The 21603-nt window shown below is 45.5% G+C and overlaps 1 pseudogene; it reads left to right on the top strand.

Moving 5' to 3' along the window:
* LOC115383436 (matrix metalloproteinase-17-like) overlaps positions 1-21603 on the top strand; it is a 107793-nt pseudogene that overhangs the window by 6642 nt on the left and 79548 nt on the right.

Genomic DNA, 21603 nt, shown 5'->3' on the forward strand with positions numbered 1-21603 from the left:
GCCGTCGGGGTCGCCATCTGAGCCCTGCAGGACCAGCCTGTCATAGGGCATCACGCTTTCTCTGCTCCTTCACGTGCGGATGAGGAATATTCTCCCTGAGATGCTGCTGCTGCTGCAGATGATCTTGTGCGTCTCGCCTCTGATCGGAGCGGCTCCCTCTCAGACCACCGAGCAGCTGGACACGGGAGTGGCAAGTTTTTCACGGGGAGTGGCAAGGTTGCTTCCTTCCATCTCCGTGACACTCCCTCTGAATACATAATTTCTCCTACTTTTTGATGCCAGCCTGTCCGTTTGATGTGGATGTTGCAGCAGCAGCAGAGCTCTGCTCGGCTCTGCTCTGCAGGCTGGATGAGGCGGGATAAGAAGCTGTTGTTCCCCATCGCAGGAATCAGGGGGCTCCTCTAACTGCTTTCAACAAAAAAATGCAAATGCATGAGCCTTGGCGGGATATCAACCACCTCCGCAGCATGCTGACACGGTGTATCTAATATATCCCGCTCTGATGAACAGCAAACTGAGGCTCACATCTAGCTCATGACAACCAGATCCTCTGGAAGACAGTCTGTCCTTCTCTGAATCACTGCTCCAGTATCATCTGAAGACAAGTTTGAACAATTACCAGCCTTGAAATGAGAGTCTAGATCCTCACTGGGCTGTGTTGTCTCTCCCACGCTCTTCACCAACAGCTGCACCTCCAGTCACCAGTCTGTCAAACTCCTGAAGTTTACCGACGACACCACCCTCATCAGACTCATCACTGATGGAGATGAGTCCGCTTACAGAGGGGAGATAGACCACCTGGTGTCTTGGTGCAGGATGAAAAACCTGGAGCTCAATGCTCTAAAGACAGTGGAGATGATTATGGACTTTAGGAGGAACACGGCCCCACTCACCCCCATCACTCTGAGAGACTCCCCAGTGGAAACTGTGGAGTCCTTCTGCTTCCTGGGCACCACTATCACCCAGGACCTCAAGAGGGAGCTGAGCATCAGCTGGAAGGACCAGGACCAGAACCTCTTGACACAAGAACAGTTTCTTCCCCTCTGCCACTGCTCTCATGAACAAGGCCTCAGTCCCCAACCGACAATCTCCCCCCAACCCGACACACACTCTCAAGAGCAAGGCATCAGTCCCCCAACGACAACGGCCCTACGCACGCACACACGCACGCACACGCACACACACACACACACACACACACACACACACACAGTAACTGACTATGCACAATGTACAATCTTCAGCCCCCATAAACATCACTGTAAATACCTCTGACCTTTGTACTTTTGTAATCTTTGTAAATTATGTTACTTCGGTTAATTGTCGCCATATTTATTGTTGCTGTTACTGCTCTTGTGTAGGGATGCGCTAGTACCGATACCAGGTATCGGTATCGGGCCGATACTGGCCTTATTTCAAAGTATCGAGTAGTTTTGAAGGTGATGCCAGTCGCTGATACTCAAGGCAAGAAAATCCCACTCGTAGTACGCTCTCCTCGCCTGGAGTTGGCACTACTTTACAGTGGGTTGACTTCTCCATGAGCGTCACATCCTGTGCAGAGACAACATGAATGAATCCGAGAACATGGCTGCTCATCTCACCAAAACTTCACCCGTGTGGAAATTCTTTTACATAAGTGAAAAAGAGCCAAGCTTTGCAGAATGAAAACTCTGCAATGCAAAAATTGCTGGAGGAGGTGCGCAATCATGTTTATTTAACACTAGTAATTTGTTGAAACACCTCAGTGTGAAGAAGGTGAACAAGTAGAGAGGCTGACGCTGTTGTGCTGGAAAAAACAAAACTCCTGCAGCCAACTCTAAAACTCAGAGACATTTAAAGAAGTGTGTATCGTATTTTCAGCACTATAAGGCTCACTGGATTAATAGGCGCACAGTCAATGAATGGCTTTTATTAAAAAAAAATTCATACATGGGGCGCACCACATTTTAAGGCACATAGGATGTATAGAATAATATGAGTGAAATACATATTGGCAGTCTAGGTGGTTACATTCTCAGTTGAAATGTGTGAGTAAAGCAACATATCAGAGTGAGTTTGACTGAGGATCGCTCCTCTTCACGGATATGCAGCTCAGAGCGCGGCCACGACTGGTCTAACTCGCTTGGTCACCGGGGTTCAGCCAGCTGTGGTCTCCTGAGTGAAGTGCCCCACCGACAGCTCAGCCGCAGCTGGCCAGCCGCTCCCGGCATCCCGGCGAGTGGGCTGCCGGGCGGGGGCCGGCCGTTCTCGGAGTCGCAGCGTGCAGGCTGCCGCCAGGCGTCCAGCCGCTTCCCACGTTGGCCGGCTGTGCAGCCGCGTGCCGTGCTCCGCGGTTGGGAGAGTGGAGAATGTGCCTGAAGCTTCATGTGTGCCCTTCTGTTTAAACTAGCTAGCTTAGCAGCTTAGCGAGCAGGGGTTGTTTGCTCATGTGATCAGGGTGATTACCGTAATTGCCGCAAAAAAGGCGCATCGAATTATAAGGCGATCTGTTCGATTTTGAGAAAATTACAGGCTTTTACGTGCGCCTTATAGTGCGTAAAATACGGTAACTCAGAGTTGTTTACATCTTGGACTTCACTTAATTCTTAAAAAAAAAAACCTTAAAACTCAGAGAAATTGTTTTATCTTGCTCTTAATTTCATTTAACAAATTGTTAAACGCAAGGAGTTTTTTGTTTTATTTTTCAATTTTGTTATATGTCATAAACTCAGACTCTCATTATTTTGGATTTAAGCATAGTGGCTGTGCTGCCTTTTATTTTTTTTTAGAAATAAGTCATTTTTCAAACATGATCTGTCATTGCATCATTTGAAATTTTATGTTTCAAAAGTGTTGGTACGAGTACTCGGTATCGGTGAGTACTGAAGATGGAGTACTCATACTCCGTATCAGTCTGACAAAAAGTGGTATCGAACATTCCTACTCTTGTGTATTTGTTTATGTCTTAAGTCTTCCTGTTTATATTTTATATCTGTGCCTTTTTAAATCTGTCCTTTCTTTTGTCTGCTTGCACTTCCACCAAAACAAATTTTTTTGTATAGGGTACTGCACTCAGGAATAAACCCGTTTGTGATTCTGGTAAGACATGCTGAAAAACTGTTCACCTGAACGGGTTAGTAAAAAGATAAAAATAGCTGATTAGAACAAGTCACAAAAGAAAATCTTAAAATTTAAGGCAAGAATAATAGAAAAAATAAATGGAAAACATGGTCAAATTAAGGCCATCTGAAACTGCCATTTGTTGGTAAATCCCTCTACTTCAGATTTGTAGTATATTGAGCAGAAGACGTGCAGATAAAAGTTGATTAGTAACTCCAAAAGGAAAGGTCCCACCATCTGTATTGATAAATGTTGTACATGTCAACACAGCTGTCTCATTAACTCGCAGCACATTGTCTCATCTTCACATACTTATAAAGAATAGAAGGCCGTGGTAATCAGTCCTCTGACACACATTCTCTTCTTCAGGCTCTGATGGATTCATGTTAAACGCCATTCATCCAGCTCCATGTCTGCTTACATCTGTCTCTGCCATCAGCTGCCTTGTTTGTTTTGTTTTTGTAAGGGGGGAGTGCTGTTCCAGAAGATTGAGCATTAATTCTGTTATCAGTGATGCTGCAGAGGTATTTCTAATGCTGGACCAGCTCCACATATTCCCTCTGGATGCATGTGGCGTGGAGACCACCATTCATCTATGTGGTGTTGGAAATGTAGGCCTGCTGATGTGTATTGGTCCCCACGTTCCACAGATTTGGGAAATAAATTTCCACAGCATCGGGTCAGAGTTTACTGCACATTGGGGAGCGCTCACTTGTTGACAAATGTCGCCAGTTATTCGATCAGACATGAGGATTATGAACATAGGCTTCAATTTATCAATGAAGAAGGTGCTTTGTCACTGTATTTGGAATATAGATAAAATTTTCCATTTGCTTACCAAGTCTGACTCTGTGATCTGACGAATGTTTATGGTGATCTGCCTCTGTTTGTTCCCCCTGTGATGGACTGGTGACCTGTCCAGAGTGTATCCTCCCCTCGCCTGTAGCTAATGGTATCGACTCCAGAGCCCCGGGACCCTGCCGAGGATTAAGAGGCACAGAAACAGGATGGAGACTGTCGTTTAAATGGATTTTATCTTGCAGTTGGAGGTGCAAATAGTTTAACTAAGAGCTTCACATCCTAATTTATCAGTAAATCAGTTGATAAAAATTGATTTTGTAACTCCACGTTTTGTTAAACTCATCATGATTCAGTCCAAATAACGAAAAGGTGCAGAGGAAAATGGCTTCATCTGGATGGATACCTTAGTGTGGAAATGGCAAAAACACCAAACCTCCATGTGCATGTTTTTAAGTGGTTTTATCTTCATTTTTAGGGTTGAATATGTTTTGCTGTGAGAGACAGAACTTGTTTTAAAGTTCACAGACACCTTTAGGTTTAACACGTCCAGCAGGAACAGTGAAACTTGGCCATGATTCAAGTTCTTTTCCAAGATTAAATGTTTCCGTCTGTTTGGAAAAAACTGGAATCATCAAGTTAATTTTCACAAGGTTTTTGTCACGCCCCGTGCCCCTCCAGCCTTGTGGGGGCGCTCTGGACTGGTTTTGGTTTTGTTTTCCCCATTTTTACATGCCCTGTCTCTCCTGCTTGTCTGTTCCTCATGTTCTCCTGCCTGGTCTCCTTCCTCGTTAGCGCCCTAATGTGCCTCACCTGTGTCCACCTTATTTAAAGCCCGTATCCCTCACTTGTCCTTGCCGGTCCGTTGTGTGTGTTGTCCGTGTCCCTGCCTGCACCTCAGCTTGTTTGCGTTCCTGTTAACCTGCTTTTCTGGACAATAAACCAGCTCAACTCTCTCTGACTGCCTGCGCGTGGGTCCTCCCTCCTGCACACGTGACAGAACGGACCGGCCACGTCTGGACCCAGCAGGCAGTAAGTCCTACCCCCCGGATCCTCTGTCTCTGGCCGCCACCAGCGCAGCTCGCGCCCCCGGACCGTCTGCCTCTGGCCGCCGCCGGCGCAGCTCGCGCCCCCGGATTGTCTGCCTGTGGCAGCTGCCAGCAAAGCTGCTTGCCCCCGGACTATGTGCCTATGGCCCCCCGCCGGCGATAGAAGCCCGCGCCCCTCCAGGGCGTGTGCCGGCAAGGCTGCTCGCCCCTGCGGTAGAAGCCCACGCCCACTGGGCGTGTGCCGGCGAGGCTGCTCGCCCCCGGACCGTGTGCCTATGGCCCCCCCGCTGGCGAAAGAAGCTCGCCCCCCCCCATCGTGTGCCGCCATGCAGTCCCGACCCGTCCTGTTCCTGTTTGCTGCCGGCGTTCCTGTTCCTGTTTGCTGCCGGCGTTCCTGTTTGCTGCCGGCGTTCCTGTTCCTGTTTGCTGCCGGCGTTCCTGTTCCTGTCCGTGCTGTCTGCCGAGGTGCAGCCCCGACCCGTCCTGTTCCTGTCCGTGCTGGCTGCCGAGGTGCAGCCCCGACCCGTCCTGTTCCTGTCCGTGCTGGCTGCCGAGGTGCAGCCCCGACCCGTCCTGTTCCTGTCCGTGCTGGCTGCCGAGGTGCAGCCCCGACCCGTCCTGTTCCTGTCCGTGCTGGCTGCCGAGGTGCAGCCCCGACCCGTCCTGTTCCTGTCCGTGCTGGCTGCCGAGGTGCAGCCCCGACCCGTCCTGTTCCTGTCCGTGCTGGCTGCCGAGGTGCAGCCCCGACCCGTCCTGTTCCTGTCCGTGCTGGCTGCCGAGGTGCAGCCCCGACCCGTCCTGTTCCTGTCCGTGCTGGCTGCCGAGGTGCAGCCCCGACCCGTCCTGTTCCTGTCCGTGCTGGCTGCCGAGGTGCAGCCCCGACCCGTCCTGTTCCTGTCCGTGCTGGCTGCCGAGGTGCAGCCCCGACCCGTCCTGTTCCTGTCCGTGCTGGCTGCCGAGGTGCAGCCCCGACCCGTCCTGTTCCTGTCCGTGCTGGCTGCCGAGGTGCAGCCCCGACCCGTCCTGTTCCTGTCCGTGCTGGCTGCCGAGGAGCGCAGCCCCGACCCGTCCTGTTCCTGTCCGTGCTGGCTGCCGAGGAGCGCAGCCCCGACCCGTCCTGTTCCTGTCCGTGCTGGCTGCCGAGGAGCGCAGCCCCGACCCGTCCCCGTGCTGGCTGCCGAGGAGCGCAGCCCCGACCCGTCCCCGTGCTGGCTGCCGAGGAGCGCAGCCCCGACCCGTCCCCGTGCTGGCTGCCGAGGAGCGCAGCCCCGACCCGTCCCCGTGCTGGCTGCCGAGGAGCGCAGCCCCGACCCGTCCCCGTGCTGGCTGCCGAGGAGCGCAGCCCCGACCCGTCCCCGTGCTGGCTGCCGAGGAGCGCAGCCCCGACCCGTCCCCGTGCTGGCTGCCGAGGAGCGCAGCCCCGACCCGTCCCCGTGCTGGCTGCCGAGGAGCGCAGCCCCGACCCGTCCCCGTGCTGGCTGCCGAGGAGCGCAGCCCCGACCCGTCCCCGTGCTGGCTGCCGAGGAGCGCAGCACACCCCGTCCCCGTCCTGGCTGCCGAGGAGCGCAGCACACCCCGTCCCCGTCTTGTCCCCGTCCCCGTCCGAGTCTTGTCCCCGTCCCCGTGCTGGCTGCCGAGGAGCGCAGCACACCCCGTCCCCATCTTGTCCCCGTCCCCGTCCGAGTCTTGTCCCCGTCCCCGTCCGAGTCTTGTCCCCGTCCGAGTCTTGTCCCCGTCCGAGTCTTGTCCCCGTCCGAGTCTTGTCCCCGTCCCCGTCCGAGTCTTGTCCCCGTCCCCGTCCGAGTCTTGTCCCCGTCCCCGTCCGAGTCTTGTCCCCGTCCCCGTCCGAGTCTTGTCCCCGTCCCCGTCCGAGTCTTGTCCCCGTCCCCGTCCGAGTCTTGTCCCCGTCCCCGTCCGAGTCTTGTCCCCGTCCCCGTCCGAGTCTTGTCCCCGTCCGGGCCTGCCCTCCTCTGCCTTGTGCGCCAGGAGGCGCACATGGAGAGGGGGGTACTGTCACGCCCCGTGCCCCTCCAGCCTTGTGGGGGCGCTCTGGACTGGTTTTGGTTTTGTTTTCCCCATTTTTACATGCCCTGTCTCTCCTGCTTGTCTGTTCCTCATGTTCTCCTGCCTGGTCTCCTTCCTCGTTAGCGCCCTAATGTGCCTCACCTGTGTCCACCTTATTTAAAGCCCGTATCCCTCACTTGTCCTTGCCGGTCCGTTGTGTGTGTTGTCCGTGTCCCTGCCTGCACCTCAGCTTGTTTGCGTTCCTGTTAACCTGCTTTTCTGGACAATAAACCAGCTCAACTCTCTCTGACTGCCTGCGCGTGGGTCCTCCCTCCTGCACACGTGACAGTTTTGGGGGAATTTATAAGCTGCATGAAGCAGCTGCCTCCAGTTTATTTATTTGTTTAAAGGAAATTACAAACGAAAACAAAGGGTCAGATGTGGCGTGTAGCTGTAAATAGCAAAGCTAAAAAAAACATGTCTCAAACTTGTTAATGCAAAAACAGGCTATTTATTGCTTTGAATTATGTGCAAAAACCTTGAGTTTTTTCAGTGTAAATATTGTTTTAGCTCTTTTGATCCTGAAGATTTTTGAAGGCAGGGCTGCACTCGTGCTTTTCTTCTGTTAAATCACAATCCAAGTTTATCTCTGCTACTATTATGTTGAAAATCACAGAAAACACTGCGATGCTTTGTTACAACCCAGTGTGGCATTTTCATATATCTTTATTTGTGCTAAACCAAACGCTGACCCTGAGTGAGTGAATTGACCAAGCCAACAGTCAATCGATTCTCAAAGGGTGCTCATTGATTTTCCCTCAAAAGAAACATTGATTGAGCAAACTTACCTTTTTATTTCCCAATAAATATTTGAGAATTAAACTCTAAATGAGAGTCTTCTCAGCAAAGGCAGAGCCAGACTTTGAGTCTGATTGCTGGTGTGGTTTAAGAGGGGTTTAGGATCAGCAAGGGAGCTGGACGGGCAGACGGGCAGATGAGCGGCCCCCTGTCCCCTGTGACCGCCTGATTGACTTTTAAATAAGACTCCTTCTGCGTTTGATGAAATTGCCCTCAGCTGCTGGAAACAGGTGGATAATTAGGTTGTTGATGATTTGAGGGGCTTCTCTCATGTCAGACCAGTTGTGTCCGAAATGGCGATCCAGTTGGGACGCCATGGACTAAATCAGCGCTCTACCCAGAGCCGTGATTTGATCAGCGCCTCAAAGCTTGTCTCCCAGTTGAGCTTAAGTACCGAAAGCATCTTTTTCTCTCTCTTTCTCTCTTTCTGTAACTATTGTACACAGTGATCGTAATTAGCTGCACCACAAACTTAAGCGCAGCTCTGAGGCATCCGGTTTCGGGCTTTTCTCTTATCTAACCCCAGTACATCAGCGCAGAGCGCCAATTTGCAATTTCAGGGAATGACTAACAAGAGCTACAGTGTAATCAGCACAGGGATCTTTCCCCCTTTTAATGCGATTGTAACTCATGTTGGCTGTTTTCCGCTCTATGACTGAGAAGCTGTTCTGGTTGCGACAGTCTTCAGACGGAGGGAGGTGCCCGGATCACCTGCCAACAAAAGTACCTTAACAACTGTTTCATCTTGTAAAAACCTTGTGTGTTTTTGTAAAATTTAATCTCTCTCAGTGAAGAAAGTTTAATTTATTTGCTTCTTTATGTGTTGTAAAGATATAAACCCAAATGTGCCTGGTGGGACAAGCGCGCCCCGCTAGTCTGCTCCTGACTTTTATTCTGCTTTTTTATTTCTTCAATGAGAATACCATCTGGCCTTGTGTCCTTTAAGTGGAAAAAAATGGGAAAAAGCAGCGTGGTAGACGCCACCCTCCACCCACTTCCACTTCCACCGCGAGTCCCTCTCCCCCCACCTCCTCCTCCCTGTTGGACCTCATAATACCAAACTCCCATGCAACTGGGGTTCTGGGCTCCCCCAGCATCGCTCCTCATCAGCTCTTTCTTTGCCTCTCATGAGTGTGCATTTCACCGGAGTCATAATCTGTTCTTCAGCCTTTCAGTCTCCTTCCTCCAATTTTCTCTCTCCAGCCCAGATCAGGGGGTTTCTTGCTTCTAGTGCAGCTTTGTGAGTCTTCAGATTGAACCTCAAAGTGCAGAGATAGGGGGTGGGGGAGCTGAATGGGGAAAAAAGACAAAACAAAACTGGATGCAGAAACAACATGCAGTGAAAAGAGAAACTGACCACAGTGGGTCAAGAAAAAAGAAATACTTGTGTGTTTATGGAGCTAGTTTTCTACAAGTATGATACAAAATCTTTGCTAATTCTTCCTCATTGCAGCAGTGTGCCGTACTGTTAGACACTCAGCACTGCCGCTCCACTTTCTTTCTGCTGTGACCTTTCTGAGGGCAGCTCTGCATCACAGGACAGGGGCCCTTTTTGCTCCAACTGATCTCGAGAGGGAGATTACTGCCCTGCCGGATAGGATATACCATTGTGCAAACGACTGGCTGAGAGCACGAGAGTCAGTTCAGTGCTTCATATGGATATCACATGTTCTCTGGGAGAAGACTTTAAACCGTGTAAATCAACTGATCAGCGCAACTTTACAAAGTGTGAAAGTTCTCGTGGGACCTTCGAGTTTCTGAGGACACTGTCAGGGTTCATAATGTCCTCAGAGCCCAATTCAGTGAGGATCTGAGGGGCTCTGACACTTTATTGGCTGTCGCTGTAGCACAGCGGCGTGGGAGTGAAGCGTGGCAGCCGCTCCAGTTCTGCATGATGTTTCCAGTCGGTGACAACTCTGGATAAATTTGTCAGGCTTTGTGGCTGGAGCTTGATGTTATTGACAGGAGAACTTGTTGATTAAGTGGAACAGTTTTTAAGTAGGAGGCCATAGATTTCGTGTCTTGTCATGTCTCGCCTTGTCAAAGTAAATCTATTTCTCTTACTCAGGTTCTGAATGTGGCAAACGTGGGCAAACGCATGAAAACATCTGTTAATTCAGCAGATTCTGGACGGATCCAATTGTCAGAACAGTAATACAACTGATACATCCGTCCTGTGTAAAAGAGAAAATAAAAAGAAAATGACATGACTGATCATTCTGAACCAGCTTGGAGTCTCCTGAACACGTGCATTCTTGACTTGCTTGTGAGTCTGAGTCTCTGCTGTGGGATTTTATGTAACAGTAAAAGTGTCTGAAGTGGTTTGGGCCACAATGCTGCCATGACCCAAGAACTGCTGCTTCACTTATCATCACTTTATTTGCCTTTTTTCTTTTCCTTTAAAATGGAAAGTGTGCATCAATAAAATGTCCATGTCCAAGTCTTAACCCGGCCTATTTTCATTTGATTTTACAGTCGTGATGGATTTAATATTGTGGGCAACTGAGTGCTGTTTGCCACTACAGAGCTGCACGCGATGGTCTTTTTTCCTTCGGCTTGAACCGTCTTCATTTCTTGTGCGAGCCCACCGCCGGGCTCCCCATATAGAAAACCTCAAATCAGCTCCATGTGGACAGTTCTATTTTAACCCGGGGAGCCCCGCCCTCCTTCTTGTCTTCAACCACATCAAGGTTTTCAGTTGCCATTGCTATTCAAAGGCCCGACTCGATCTTGTAATTACAGTGGTTTCTGGTGTTGCCGTGGCTCATGTGCTGAGGCCCAAAATAATCTATAGTCTTGGTGGTGGAGCTGCCAATAGACGCTTTAATAGCACGATCAAGAAAACCCAAAAGCAACAACAAAGCTGCTCTGAAATTGCTTGCAGAAACTGGCAGAATTGTAATAAATGTGGTTTTGTTTGTGTTTGTATGTGTTTGTGCACCATGCCAGCTTTATCTTGCTGTAACGTGTGTGTGTGTGTGTGTGTGTGTGTGTGTGTGTGTGTGTGTGTGGGTCACTGCCACACTGGTGATCTCATCGTTCATCTCTGAATAGCTGTTGTCATTTTTTAACAAGCAGAGCAGATGACGGAAAAAGGAACTGAAAAAAAAGGGAGCGGGTGAGGATGATTGCTTATCATCTTTGGTGTCAACTTCAAGACCGTTATTCGCTCGTGGTCCCGTTTCTCTGAAGGTCCGAGTGAAATGAAGAGAATGGCAGGAGCGGGGAGGACTGAGTGGGAGGCAGAGAGAAGCTGCATCTTCATCCAACTATCTCTGGCAATTAGACCGACTTCCTCCAGTCCCGTGTTGAGACCCTGCTTGCCATCAAGCCAACGTAATGAGTCACTAACAGCGAGCGAAGCTTCAAGCGGCGCTCACGTCGGTGTGTGTTACAGTTTATTTGACTTGATGAACTTCAGTCTGTGCCTGGTTTAATTTTTGCATTTGGGTTAATGTTAAGAATAGGTCTATGCTGTAAAAAGCTCCGGTTTAAAAATAGAGTCAAACACACACACACATGCGAGTGTGTACATGTCCGGTGTGTATTTTTGCACGTGCACGCTGTGGACACACCAGTTGCCAGCATTCCTCGGCTGAAGCCAGAGAGACGTCTTTGTGAGGATCGCTATCGTCACACCAAGCAGCTATTTCATGTCTTCATGAAACGTGTCCATAAATATATCCTCATATATGCAACCAGTCACCCGTCTGCAGCTTTGAACTTTAAAAAGCAGTTTCAAAGACGTACTCTGGAGCCAATATCACACATTGGTTGATACAGAATCACTTTATTACGTTTACAGATTCCTGTTTCTGTAAGGTTGAACTGATTGATGCATTTTCATTTCCCCATAGGTCGCCCAGATTAAAAACGGTTTACATGTGACATTGATTAGCAAGTTTTTCAACAGAAAAACACTTCTGTAACTCATGGTGACCTTTTGCTGTGAGGCGGCTTGAGATTTCTTCAAAAATGATGTATGAGAAAAGGCAAAAACACGGGTCGCTTGCAGAATTGTAAAGCCACACCTTTCTGTCTGTCGTCCTGCTGAGAAACTCCTCCTATTCTGCTCACAGAGAAGCTGCAGCTAATATCATCCTTGTCAGATCATCAGACGGACACATATGAAATCCACATGGAAAATTGATTTTTAAAAGCCTATGACGGCTGGCATTTCCAGTCTCTCCTGAGCATTTCTGCGATCTGAAACGTACACAAATTGACAGCGCGACAGATAAAGTTTAACAAATAAGAGCCGAGTTGAAGACGGACTCTGGTGTTTCTGAGCTACCAGGTGTGTTTGTTGATGTGTTTGCGGTGCAGCTTTACGGCCTTCTCTCTTATCCCTGCCATCAGGGGACACTGGCCCTGCTTTATTCAGTCCTTGTGTCGTCTGTTGGGTTTTGTCTCGCTGCCGCTCCACATTACCGCCACAGAGGGAAGAAGCTTTGGGGGCTTTTCCCCCAGAGGAGTCACTCAAACGTATGCTTCGTAAATTAAGCCCCATACAGTTACGGGGGGGGGGGGGGGGGGGGGGGGGGGGGGGGGGGTTGTTCTAATTGGCTCCATCACATTGTTTATCTTTAATCTCTTGCTGACATTTTTAAGCCCTCTTTTTTTTCTCTCTGCATCCTTTTTCACTTTTCTAATCTCCCATCACTCCATTCAGTCACAAATATCACAGTTCAGTCTGTTCAAGATATTCGTCCTGAAATGACACGCAGACGCCCTTAAAACTGCAAAACACAACACAGCGCTGAGATTGTGACAAGTCTTTCTTCGGGGATGGAGGAAAACACTCGGTGTTCACAGCTTTTCGTATTCAGCTGGGTAAATGTAACATGAACACATCCTCTGGATGCAAGTTAATTTGTCTCCTGCACAACCCCGTCCCACAGTGATTTAGGTCTGTCGTTAATACAGACTTTTCTAAAATGTACTCATAATGAAAAAGAAACAAACTGCAGAGCTTAAAGGATGCAGAAATGTTCAGAGATGCTACTTGTGCATTTTGCTGGCCACTCTGAAATCGGGGTGAGCTGCTGCTGCTGGCACAGATTAGACCCATTTTGCCCTTGGCAAAAAAGATCTTCTGACAAGCCAGTGATTAACAGGCTCTGCAAAGATGTACACACCCGGCCTGAAAAACTGTGTTTTGCCAACTCATCAAACGAGCCTTTCTTCTTATCTTTTCGAATAGTGTCTTTTCATTAAAAAAAAAAAAAAAAAAAAATTCTGAATCAAAATATGTTCTGTTACACACTTCAGTGTTCATGGAATTGAGAGTAGTATTTCAAAAGTTTACAAACTGATGCCGAGACACAGACAGGAAACAACACAAAGCAGAAAACAGCCAGCTGGTGTTGTCATGCTCTCAGTGCAGCTGAAGAAAGTTCTCCAACTTCCTGGTTTGGAGTTGAGCAGATTTCTACTCATGCCAAATAAAAATATTTGAAGCAATCAACTAAAGTCTCAAATCATTTGATTTCTTATGTAGTGAAACCTCATTTGCTGCTATGACAGCTGATGCAGGACTGCTTTTTCTTTTTTGTTATACATGCTGCGGTAGCACTTTATAATACGGCCCGCGTCTTACAGAGTAACTTCCCTTCTCTTACAGTGTAGTTTCCTCAACTGTGAAGGTAACTGTCGGACATGTATAAGTTATTTCGCGGAACCCGACGAGTACTTACACTTGTGTCTGACAGCGTAAGTGCGGTTGTCTTACAGTGTAGTTTGATGTGTCTTAATAGGTAATTTCCTAAAGTGTGGGGGTAACTTTCATAAATGTAGCATGACATTTTACAGACTCTTATGGGGTACTTACGTACGTGTTTACAGTGTAAGTTCTGAAGTCTTACACGGTAGTTTCCTGTGTTTTACCATATAGATACTTGTCAAGGCAGTGTAATTTTCCTGAACATATGTGTTGCTCCCGTAGTCCCCGGCAATGAAGATCCACAGGATGGATTTTTAATAGATAGATTTTATTTTCGATTCCGAACAAGATTCATGACGTCTCCTCAGCTTCAACTGCTCTCCGACACTCTCAATGTGTAGTTCAAAGACGCTCGTTTTTCTGTGAGGCATTCAATGACATTCAGTGCCTCCAGAAACAATAAAATAAAATAAAATAAAAACACAGGATATGAATTAAACAAATATGGGGTGCCTACGAACAGCAAAAAACATTAACAATGGTTCACCCACTCTCGAAATAGCAAAAACTGTTCATATCTCTCACATATGCTTTTACTGTACAACCTTGATGTGCCACTTCCTCCTAAGAATCACCATGGACCCCTACAGATTGTGTGACCAATGACAAACTGAAATGCTGTAACGTACTGATTAAAATGTGTTTCACATAATAATGACAAGACATGCAGACGTGCAAAACATCTTTATTTAATGTCTTCATTTTTCAGATACACCAATTCACCTTTTAAAGTTACCCAGCCCTGAAGATCACCCCTGTCTTTCCTTACTGTCTAACTATCCGGTACTTCCACTGCAACTACCGAGTACTTATCCGGTACTTCCACTGCAACTACCGAGTACTTACCTGTAACTACTGCTCAACGACAGGGAACCAGGCCGTATTCTAAAGCGAACACTTGTGTTCTTCACTTACTGTGCAACTACCGAGTACTTACCTGTAACTACTGCTCAACAACAGGGAACCGGGCCGTATTCTAAAGCGAACACTTGTGTTCTTCACTTACTGTGCAACTACCGAGTACTTACCTGTAACTACTGCTCAACAACAGGGAACCGGGCCGTATTCTAAAGCGAACACTTGTTGGCTTCACTTACTGTGCAACTACCGAGTACTTACCTGTAACTACTGCTCAACGACAGGGAACCGGGCCATATTCTAAAGCGAACACTTGTTGGCTTCACTTACTGTGCAACTACCGAGTACTTACCTGTAACTACTGCTCAACGACAGGGAACCGGGCCATATTCTAAAGCGAACACTTGTTGGCTTCACTTACTGTGCAACTACCGAGTACTTACCTGTAACTACTGCTCAACGACAGGGAACCGGGCCGTATTCTAAAGCGAACACTCGTGTTCTTCACTTACTGTGCAACTACCGAGTACTTACCTGTAACTACTGCTCAACAACAGGGAACCGGGCCGTATTCTAAAGCGAACACTCGTGTTCTTCACTTACTGTGCAACTACCGAGTACTTACCTGTAACTACTGCTCAACGACAGGGAACCGGGCCGTATTCTAAAGCGAACACTTGTGGGCTTCACTTACTGTGCAACTACCGAGTACTTACCTGTAACTACTGCTCAACGACAGGGAACCGGGCCGTATTCTAAAGCGAACACTTGTGGGCTTCACTTACTGTGCAACTACCGAGTACTTACCTGTAACTACTGCTCAACAACAGGGAACCGGGCCGTATTCTAAAGCGAACACTTGTTGGCTTCACTTACTGTGCAACTACTGAGTACTATGCCAGTAACTACCTTCCCTACCTATGCAGGTACCGGGTACTTACACTCAAAGTACCCAAGACTTACCTGTACGGGTTCTGTGATATTGCTTCCATTATTAAAGACATTTATTTTCAAAATAACCAATTCACAACTCAGAGTAAAATAATCAAAACATGATGCACTATTGATAACTTTTACTTTTAAGAAAAAATATTATATTTATTTAAACTAACAATTGGAAACTACTACAAAAGCTAAACCACTATATAAATAATATTCAACTACTATATATGAAAGTACTGCTAATTTTCACAAAAAACATTGTTGTGCCCAATTCAACAAAATAAAAGTGCCACACAAACTCCACTAAAACATAGAAAATTACAACTGCAACAATAGTTTTTCATTCACATAGATAGTCTACTTCTTAGACCTTTTCTTTTTTGATTTCTGCTTTTTCTTCTTTTTTTTTCTTGGGCTTCTTCTTCTTGGCTCCTTCTTCTTCTTCCTTTCATCCTCTGATGAGAAAGATATTGACGACGATCTAGTTGAGATGTCTTTTGGTTTTGCTGTTGTGAGTAGAAAAAAACAATACATCTTAATTAATGTCATCAATGTATTACAGCTTGATCAATGACCACATCACATGTTTAAGGCTTACAAGTATGTGTGCTTCTGTTACATCCTGTAAAGGGATAGTTAAGGAAAAACACAGACACGCTGCTTCTTGAGTCATATCCAAAGTATCTTTATAATGACTTAAGTCAAATTTAAACTATACAGTCTGAGTGTTTTCTATGGATTGACATTTTACATCTGCTAAAATTTACATATACCGTACTGAAAATATCAATTTTAGTCATGTATAGCTGTCATAACCAAAGTAATATCAGCATTTTACCCATAAAATATAAACACAGAAGCATTAAACACATTTTCTTATCAAATATGTACTCATCAAATGCTTAACAGTTCACAGCAAAATTATAAGCATTGCTCAGAACGCTGCTTGTGCCGCCAAGCAGTCAGCAAGGACTCTACAATGAGTGTGACGTTCACTTTGACTCTGAAAGTTACTGCAGACACCAGTATCTCACTTTCCACGTTTCTCTTAAAAACAGAAAACATAAATACTTCTACACATGCATTATCATGACGCTTCTTACCTGTAAAGGGGATAATAAAGGAAAAACACAGACACGCTGCTGATGAACGAAGCAGCACGTTTCTTTCCACAGTTCAGCTCAGACATGAGCAATCAAACCCCGATCATTGAACACACAAAAAAATAACTTTCAAAGAAATAAAATTGTGGAAACGGAAACACTGCAGAAAACATCATTAAATAGGAACCGAATACATCTTTCCAAATTATCTCACAAATTAAATTATGCTGAAACACAGATTATCCCTGTTTGGCTGAACACTGTGCTTGTTTGAATGGGAGACCAGAGTAAAACAAGACAGATAACTCAATCAACAGATCACGATGATTTTTACCTTAATCTTTTTCAACCTTTGATGAAGTGTTATTTTTAACCAGGTACTTTCATGAATTCAAGCAATTGAAGTTTCAACAAGTTTTTTTCTTTGAAAGTTGTTTCTGTGCGCAATGATCGGGGTTTGATTGTTTATGTCTGAGCTCAACTGTGGAGGGAAGCGCGCTGCTTCCGTTCATCCATGATTCCACCGGATATGACTCAAGGAGCAGCGTGTCTGTGTTTTTCCTTTATTATCCCCTTTACAGGTAAGAAGCGTCATGATAATGCATGTGTAGAAGTATTTATGTTTTCTGTTTTTTAAGAGAAACGTGGAAAGTGAGATACTGGTGTCTGCAGTAACTTTCAGAGTCAAAGTGAACGTCACACTCATTGTAGAGTCCTTGCTGACTGCTTGGCGGCACAAGCAGCGTTCTGAGCAATGCTTATAATTTTGCTGTGAACTGTTAAGCATTTGATGAGTACATATTTGATAAGAAAATGTGTTTAATGCTTCTGTGTTTATATTTTATGGGTAAAATGCTGATATTACTTTGGTTATGACAGCTATACATGACTAAAATTGATATTTTCAGTACGGTATATGTAAATTTTAGCAGATGTAAAATGTCAATCCATAGAAAACACTCAGACTGTATAGTTTAAATTTGACTTAAGTCATTATAAAGATACTTTGGATATGACTCAAGAAGCAGCGTGTCTGTGTTTTTCCTTAACTATCCCTTTACAGGATGTAACAGAAGCACACATACTTGTAAGCCTTAAACATGTGATGTGGTCATTGATCAAGCTGTAATACATTGATGACATTAATTAAGATGTATTGTTTTTTTCTACTCACAACAGCAAAACCAAAAGACATCTCAACTAGATCGTCGTCAATATCTTTCTCATCAGAGGATGAAAGGAAGAAGAAGAAGGAGCCAAGAAGAAGAAGCCCAAGAAAAAAAAAGAAGAAAAAGCAGAAATCAAAAAAGAAAAGGTCTAAGAAGTAGACTATCTATGTGAATGAAAAACTATTGTTGCAGTTGTAATTTTCTATGTTTTAGTGGAGTTTGTGTGGCACTTTTATTTTGTTGAATTGGGCACAACAATGTTTTTTGTGAAAATTAGCAGTACTTTCATATATAGTAGTTGAATATTATTTATATAGTGGTTTAGCTTTTGTAGTAGTTTCCAATTGTTAGTTTAAATAAATATAATATTTTTTCTTAAAAGTAAAAGTTATCAATAGTGCATCATGTTTTGATTATTTTACTCTGAGTTGTGAATTGGTTATTTTGAAAATAAATGTCTTTAATAATGGAAGCAATATCACAGAACCCGTACAGGTAAGTCTTGGGTACTTTGAGTGTAAGTACCCGGTACCTGCATAGGTAGGGAAGGTAGTTACTGGCATAGTACTCAGTAGTTGCACAGTAAGTGAAGCCAACAAGTGTTCGCTTTAGAATACGGCCCGGTTCCCTGTTGTTGAGCAGTAGTTACAGGTAAGTACTCGGTAGTTGCACAGTAAGTGAAGAACACAAGTGTTCGCTTTAGAATACGGCCCGGTTCCCTGTCGTTGAGCAGTAGTTACAGGTAAGTACTCGGTAGTTGCACAGTAAGTGAAGCCAACAAGTGTTCGCTTTAGAATATGGCCCGGTTCCCTGTCGTTGAGCAGTAGTTACAGGTAAGTACTCGGTAGTTGCACAGTAAGTGAAGCCAACAAGTGTTCGCTTTAGAATATGGCCCGGTTCCCTGTCGTTGAGCAGTAGTTACAGGTAAGTACTCGGTAGTTGCACAGTAAGTGAAGCCAACAAGTGTTCGCTTTAGAATACGGCCCGGTTCCCTGTTGTTGAGCAGTAGTTACAGGTAAGTACTCGGTAGTTGCACAGTAAGTGAAGAACACAAGTGTTCGCTTTAGAATACGGCCCGGTTCCCTGTCGTTGAGCAGTAGTTACAGGTAAGTACTCGGTAGTTGCACAGTAAGTGAAGAACACAAGTGTTCGCTTTAGAATACGGCCCGGTTCCCTGTTGTTGAGCAGTAGTTACAGGTAAGTACTCGGTAGTTGCAGTGGAAGTACCGGATAAGTACTCGGTAGTTGCAGTGGAAGTACCGGATAGTTAGACAGTAAGGAAAGACAGGGGTGATCTTCAGGGCTGGGTAACTTTAAAAGGTGAATTGGTGTATCTGAAAAATGAAGACATTAAATAAAGATGTTTTGCACGTCTGCATGTCTTGTCATTATTATGTGAAACACATTTTAATCAGTACGTTACAGCATTTCAGTTTGTCATTGGTCACACAATCTGTAGGGGTCCATGGTGATTCTTAGGAGGAAGTGGCACATCAAGGTTGTACAGTAAAAGCATATGTGAGAGATATGAACAGTTTTTGCTATTTCGAGAGTGGGTGAACCATTGTTAATGTTTTTTGCTGTTCGTAGGCACCCCATATTTGTTTAATTCATATCCTGTGTTTTTATTTTATTTTATTTTATTGTTTCTGGAGGCACTGAATGTCATTGAATGCCTCACAGAAAAACGAGCGTCTTTGAACTACACATTGAGAGTGTCGGAGAGCAGTTGAAGCTGAGGAGACGTCATGAATCTTGTTCGGAATCGAAATAAAATCTATCTATTAAAAATCCATCCTGTGGATCTTCATTGCCGGGGACTACGGGAGCAACACATATGTTCAGGAAAATTACACTGTCTTGACAAGTATCTATATGGTAAAACACAGGAAACTACCGTGTAAGACTTCAGAACTTACACTGTAAACACGTACGTAAGTACCCCATAAGAGTCTGTAAAATGTCATGCTACATTTATGAAAGTTACCCCCACACTTTAGGAAATTACCTATTAAGACACATCAAACTACACTGTAAGACAACCGCACTTACGCTGTCAGACACAAGTGTAAGTACTCGTCGGGTTCCGCGAAATAACTTATACATGTCCGACAGTTACCTTCACAGTTGAGGAAACTACACTGTAAGAGAAGGGAAGTTACTCTGTAAGACGCGGGCCGTATTATAAAGTGCTACCCATGCTGCGGTTCTGTTCTTTTCACCCGTTCACAACACCTCTGATATCCATATGTGGACGCGTAGGAAGTCAAGGTTTTTGGGCCAGCAGCGGAAGTTGTTGTAAAAATTCCCAGTGAAAGCAGCAAAGTAGTTTCCAGAGTAGATTTGCATGATTATTTACATTTTTGTGTCTTCAACTAATTAAATATTACCAGAGAGAGAGGAGCTTTACTGGTAAAGCTAATATAGAAATGGATGAGTGACCTTTCCATTGTTCACAGGAACCGCCGGCCACATGCATCTTCACCGGGTTACTGATCACACATCACATTTTATTATAGGCAGGATTAAAACGAGAGCGAGCAGTGCAGCTGGGTGCACTGAAAATGCAGAAATGCATTATAGGAACGGCCTTGAAAAACCTCAACATGTGAGACAATGTGACAAAGAAAAGAAGGTTTAACAGCGAACATGAGACTTCATGAAGCTGTACTGGTGATTAATAGCATTTACAGCGTAACTGTCTTTAATTCTATTTTCGTATTTGTCCAACTTTTTATTTTGTTTTGCCATTGTTTCCCTTCTTCCTCACCTTCATGGTTTCCATCTTTGTCCATCCTCCTCTCTGTCCTCCCTCTCCGCAGCGCTTTGTACTGGTGTCTGTCTCTTCACCTCCCTCGCCGCTTCTTCCAGGAACAGACAGAAGTGGAGTCTCAGCTTTTCTGTACAACCAGCTGTTCCTGAGCCAAGGATTAAATGATTTACTTACAGTTGAGTTTTAATCCCCATTGTCGCACTCTCACACACACAAACATGCAAATTAGTGCTGATTTTCCTCCCGAGCGTCTGGGAAATGACATTCACACCTCAGAATGACTGGAAATGTGGCGTCACAATAACCGCTTCCTTCAGGACGCGCTGCATCCTTTCAACAAATCAGACTTGTGTCCCATTATATGCATACTGTGTCTTCACCAGAGCAAAATACTTCCTAAAGTGAAGTGATGGAGTGTTTCAGCAGGATTGTGTGTGTGCCATCTGCTTGCAAAATAGTGGGGCGAATTCTCCCTGACTTTCATTGTTTGCCACGCTTTACTTCATCTTTCATCTTTTGTTTTGGCTGCTTTCTTAGGAACAGTTAACTTCCAACTCATTTTAACTGAAACTGATGTATTTCCAGCGGAGGGATTATATCTATCCATATCTATCCATCCAACCATCCCGTTTACCCCTTTATCTAATTTAGGGTTGGTTTTGGCGGTAATGGTTTTGCGGTGGGGGTGGATTTCACTGGCGTCTCTCATCAAGCCTGATTTAAATCAGTTTCTTGTATTTTTACACTGTGTAAACAGCCTCATTGAAATTACATTTCAAAAATGTTTTAGTCAGTTTTTCCACCTTTAATTCACAAGATACAGTCGTCACAGGAAGACTGTGGACAGATCACCAGTCCTTCACTGTACAAACAGAATGTTTTTACCACGGTGCTCATGTCTGCCCTGGGACTGTATCCAAATACTCAGTATCACATGACTTTTTCTGCTTTTATGAATTTCAAGATGTGAAGCATGTGGTTAGCAGTCTCTCTGTGGATTTTCTTCCTGTGCTTGAGGTTAATTGGGGACTCTTCAGGACTGAATGCTGATATGTGTGGTCTGTGTGTGTGTTTATCCATCACAGGGAACACACAGTGTGTCCTGGGGGACATCCGGGACAGGTTGGCCAGATGGGATGAAGTGGTTCAGAAAATGGATGGATGGATGAATAAAGACACACATTCACAACTTAAAGTCAGATATTTTCTGGAAGAAACTCCACTAAGA

Source organism: Salarias fasciatus (genome assembly GCF_902148845.1).
Source record: "Salarias fasciatus chromosome 7 unlocalized genomic scaffold, fSalaFa1.1 super_scaffold_4, whole genome shotgun sequence".
Lineage (NCBI taxonomy): Eukaryota > Metazoa > Chordata > Actinopteri > Blenniiformes > Blenniidae > Salarias > Salarias fasciatus.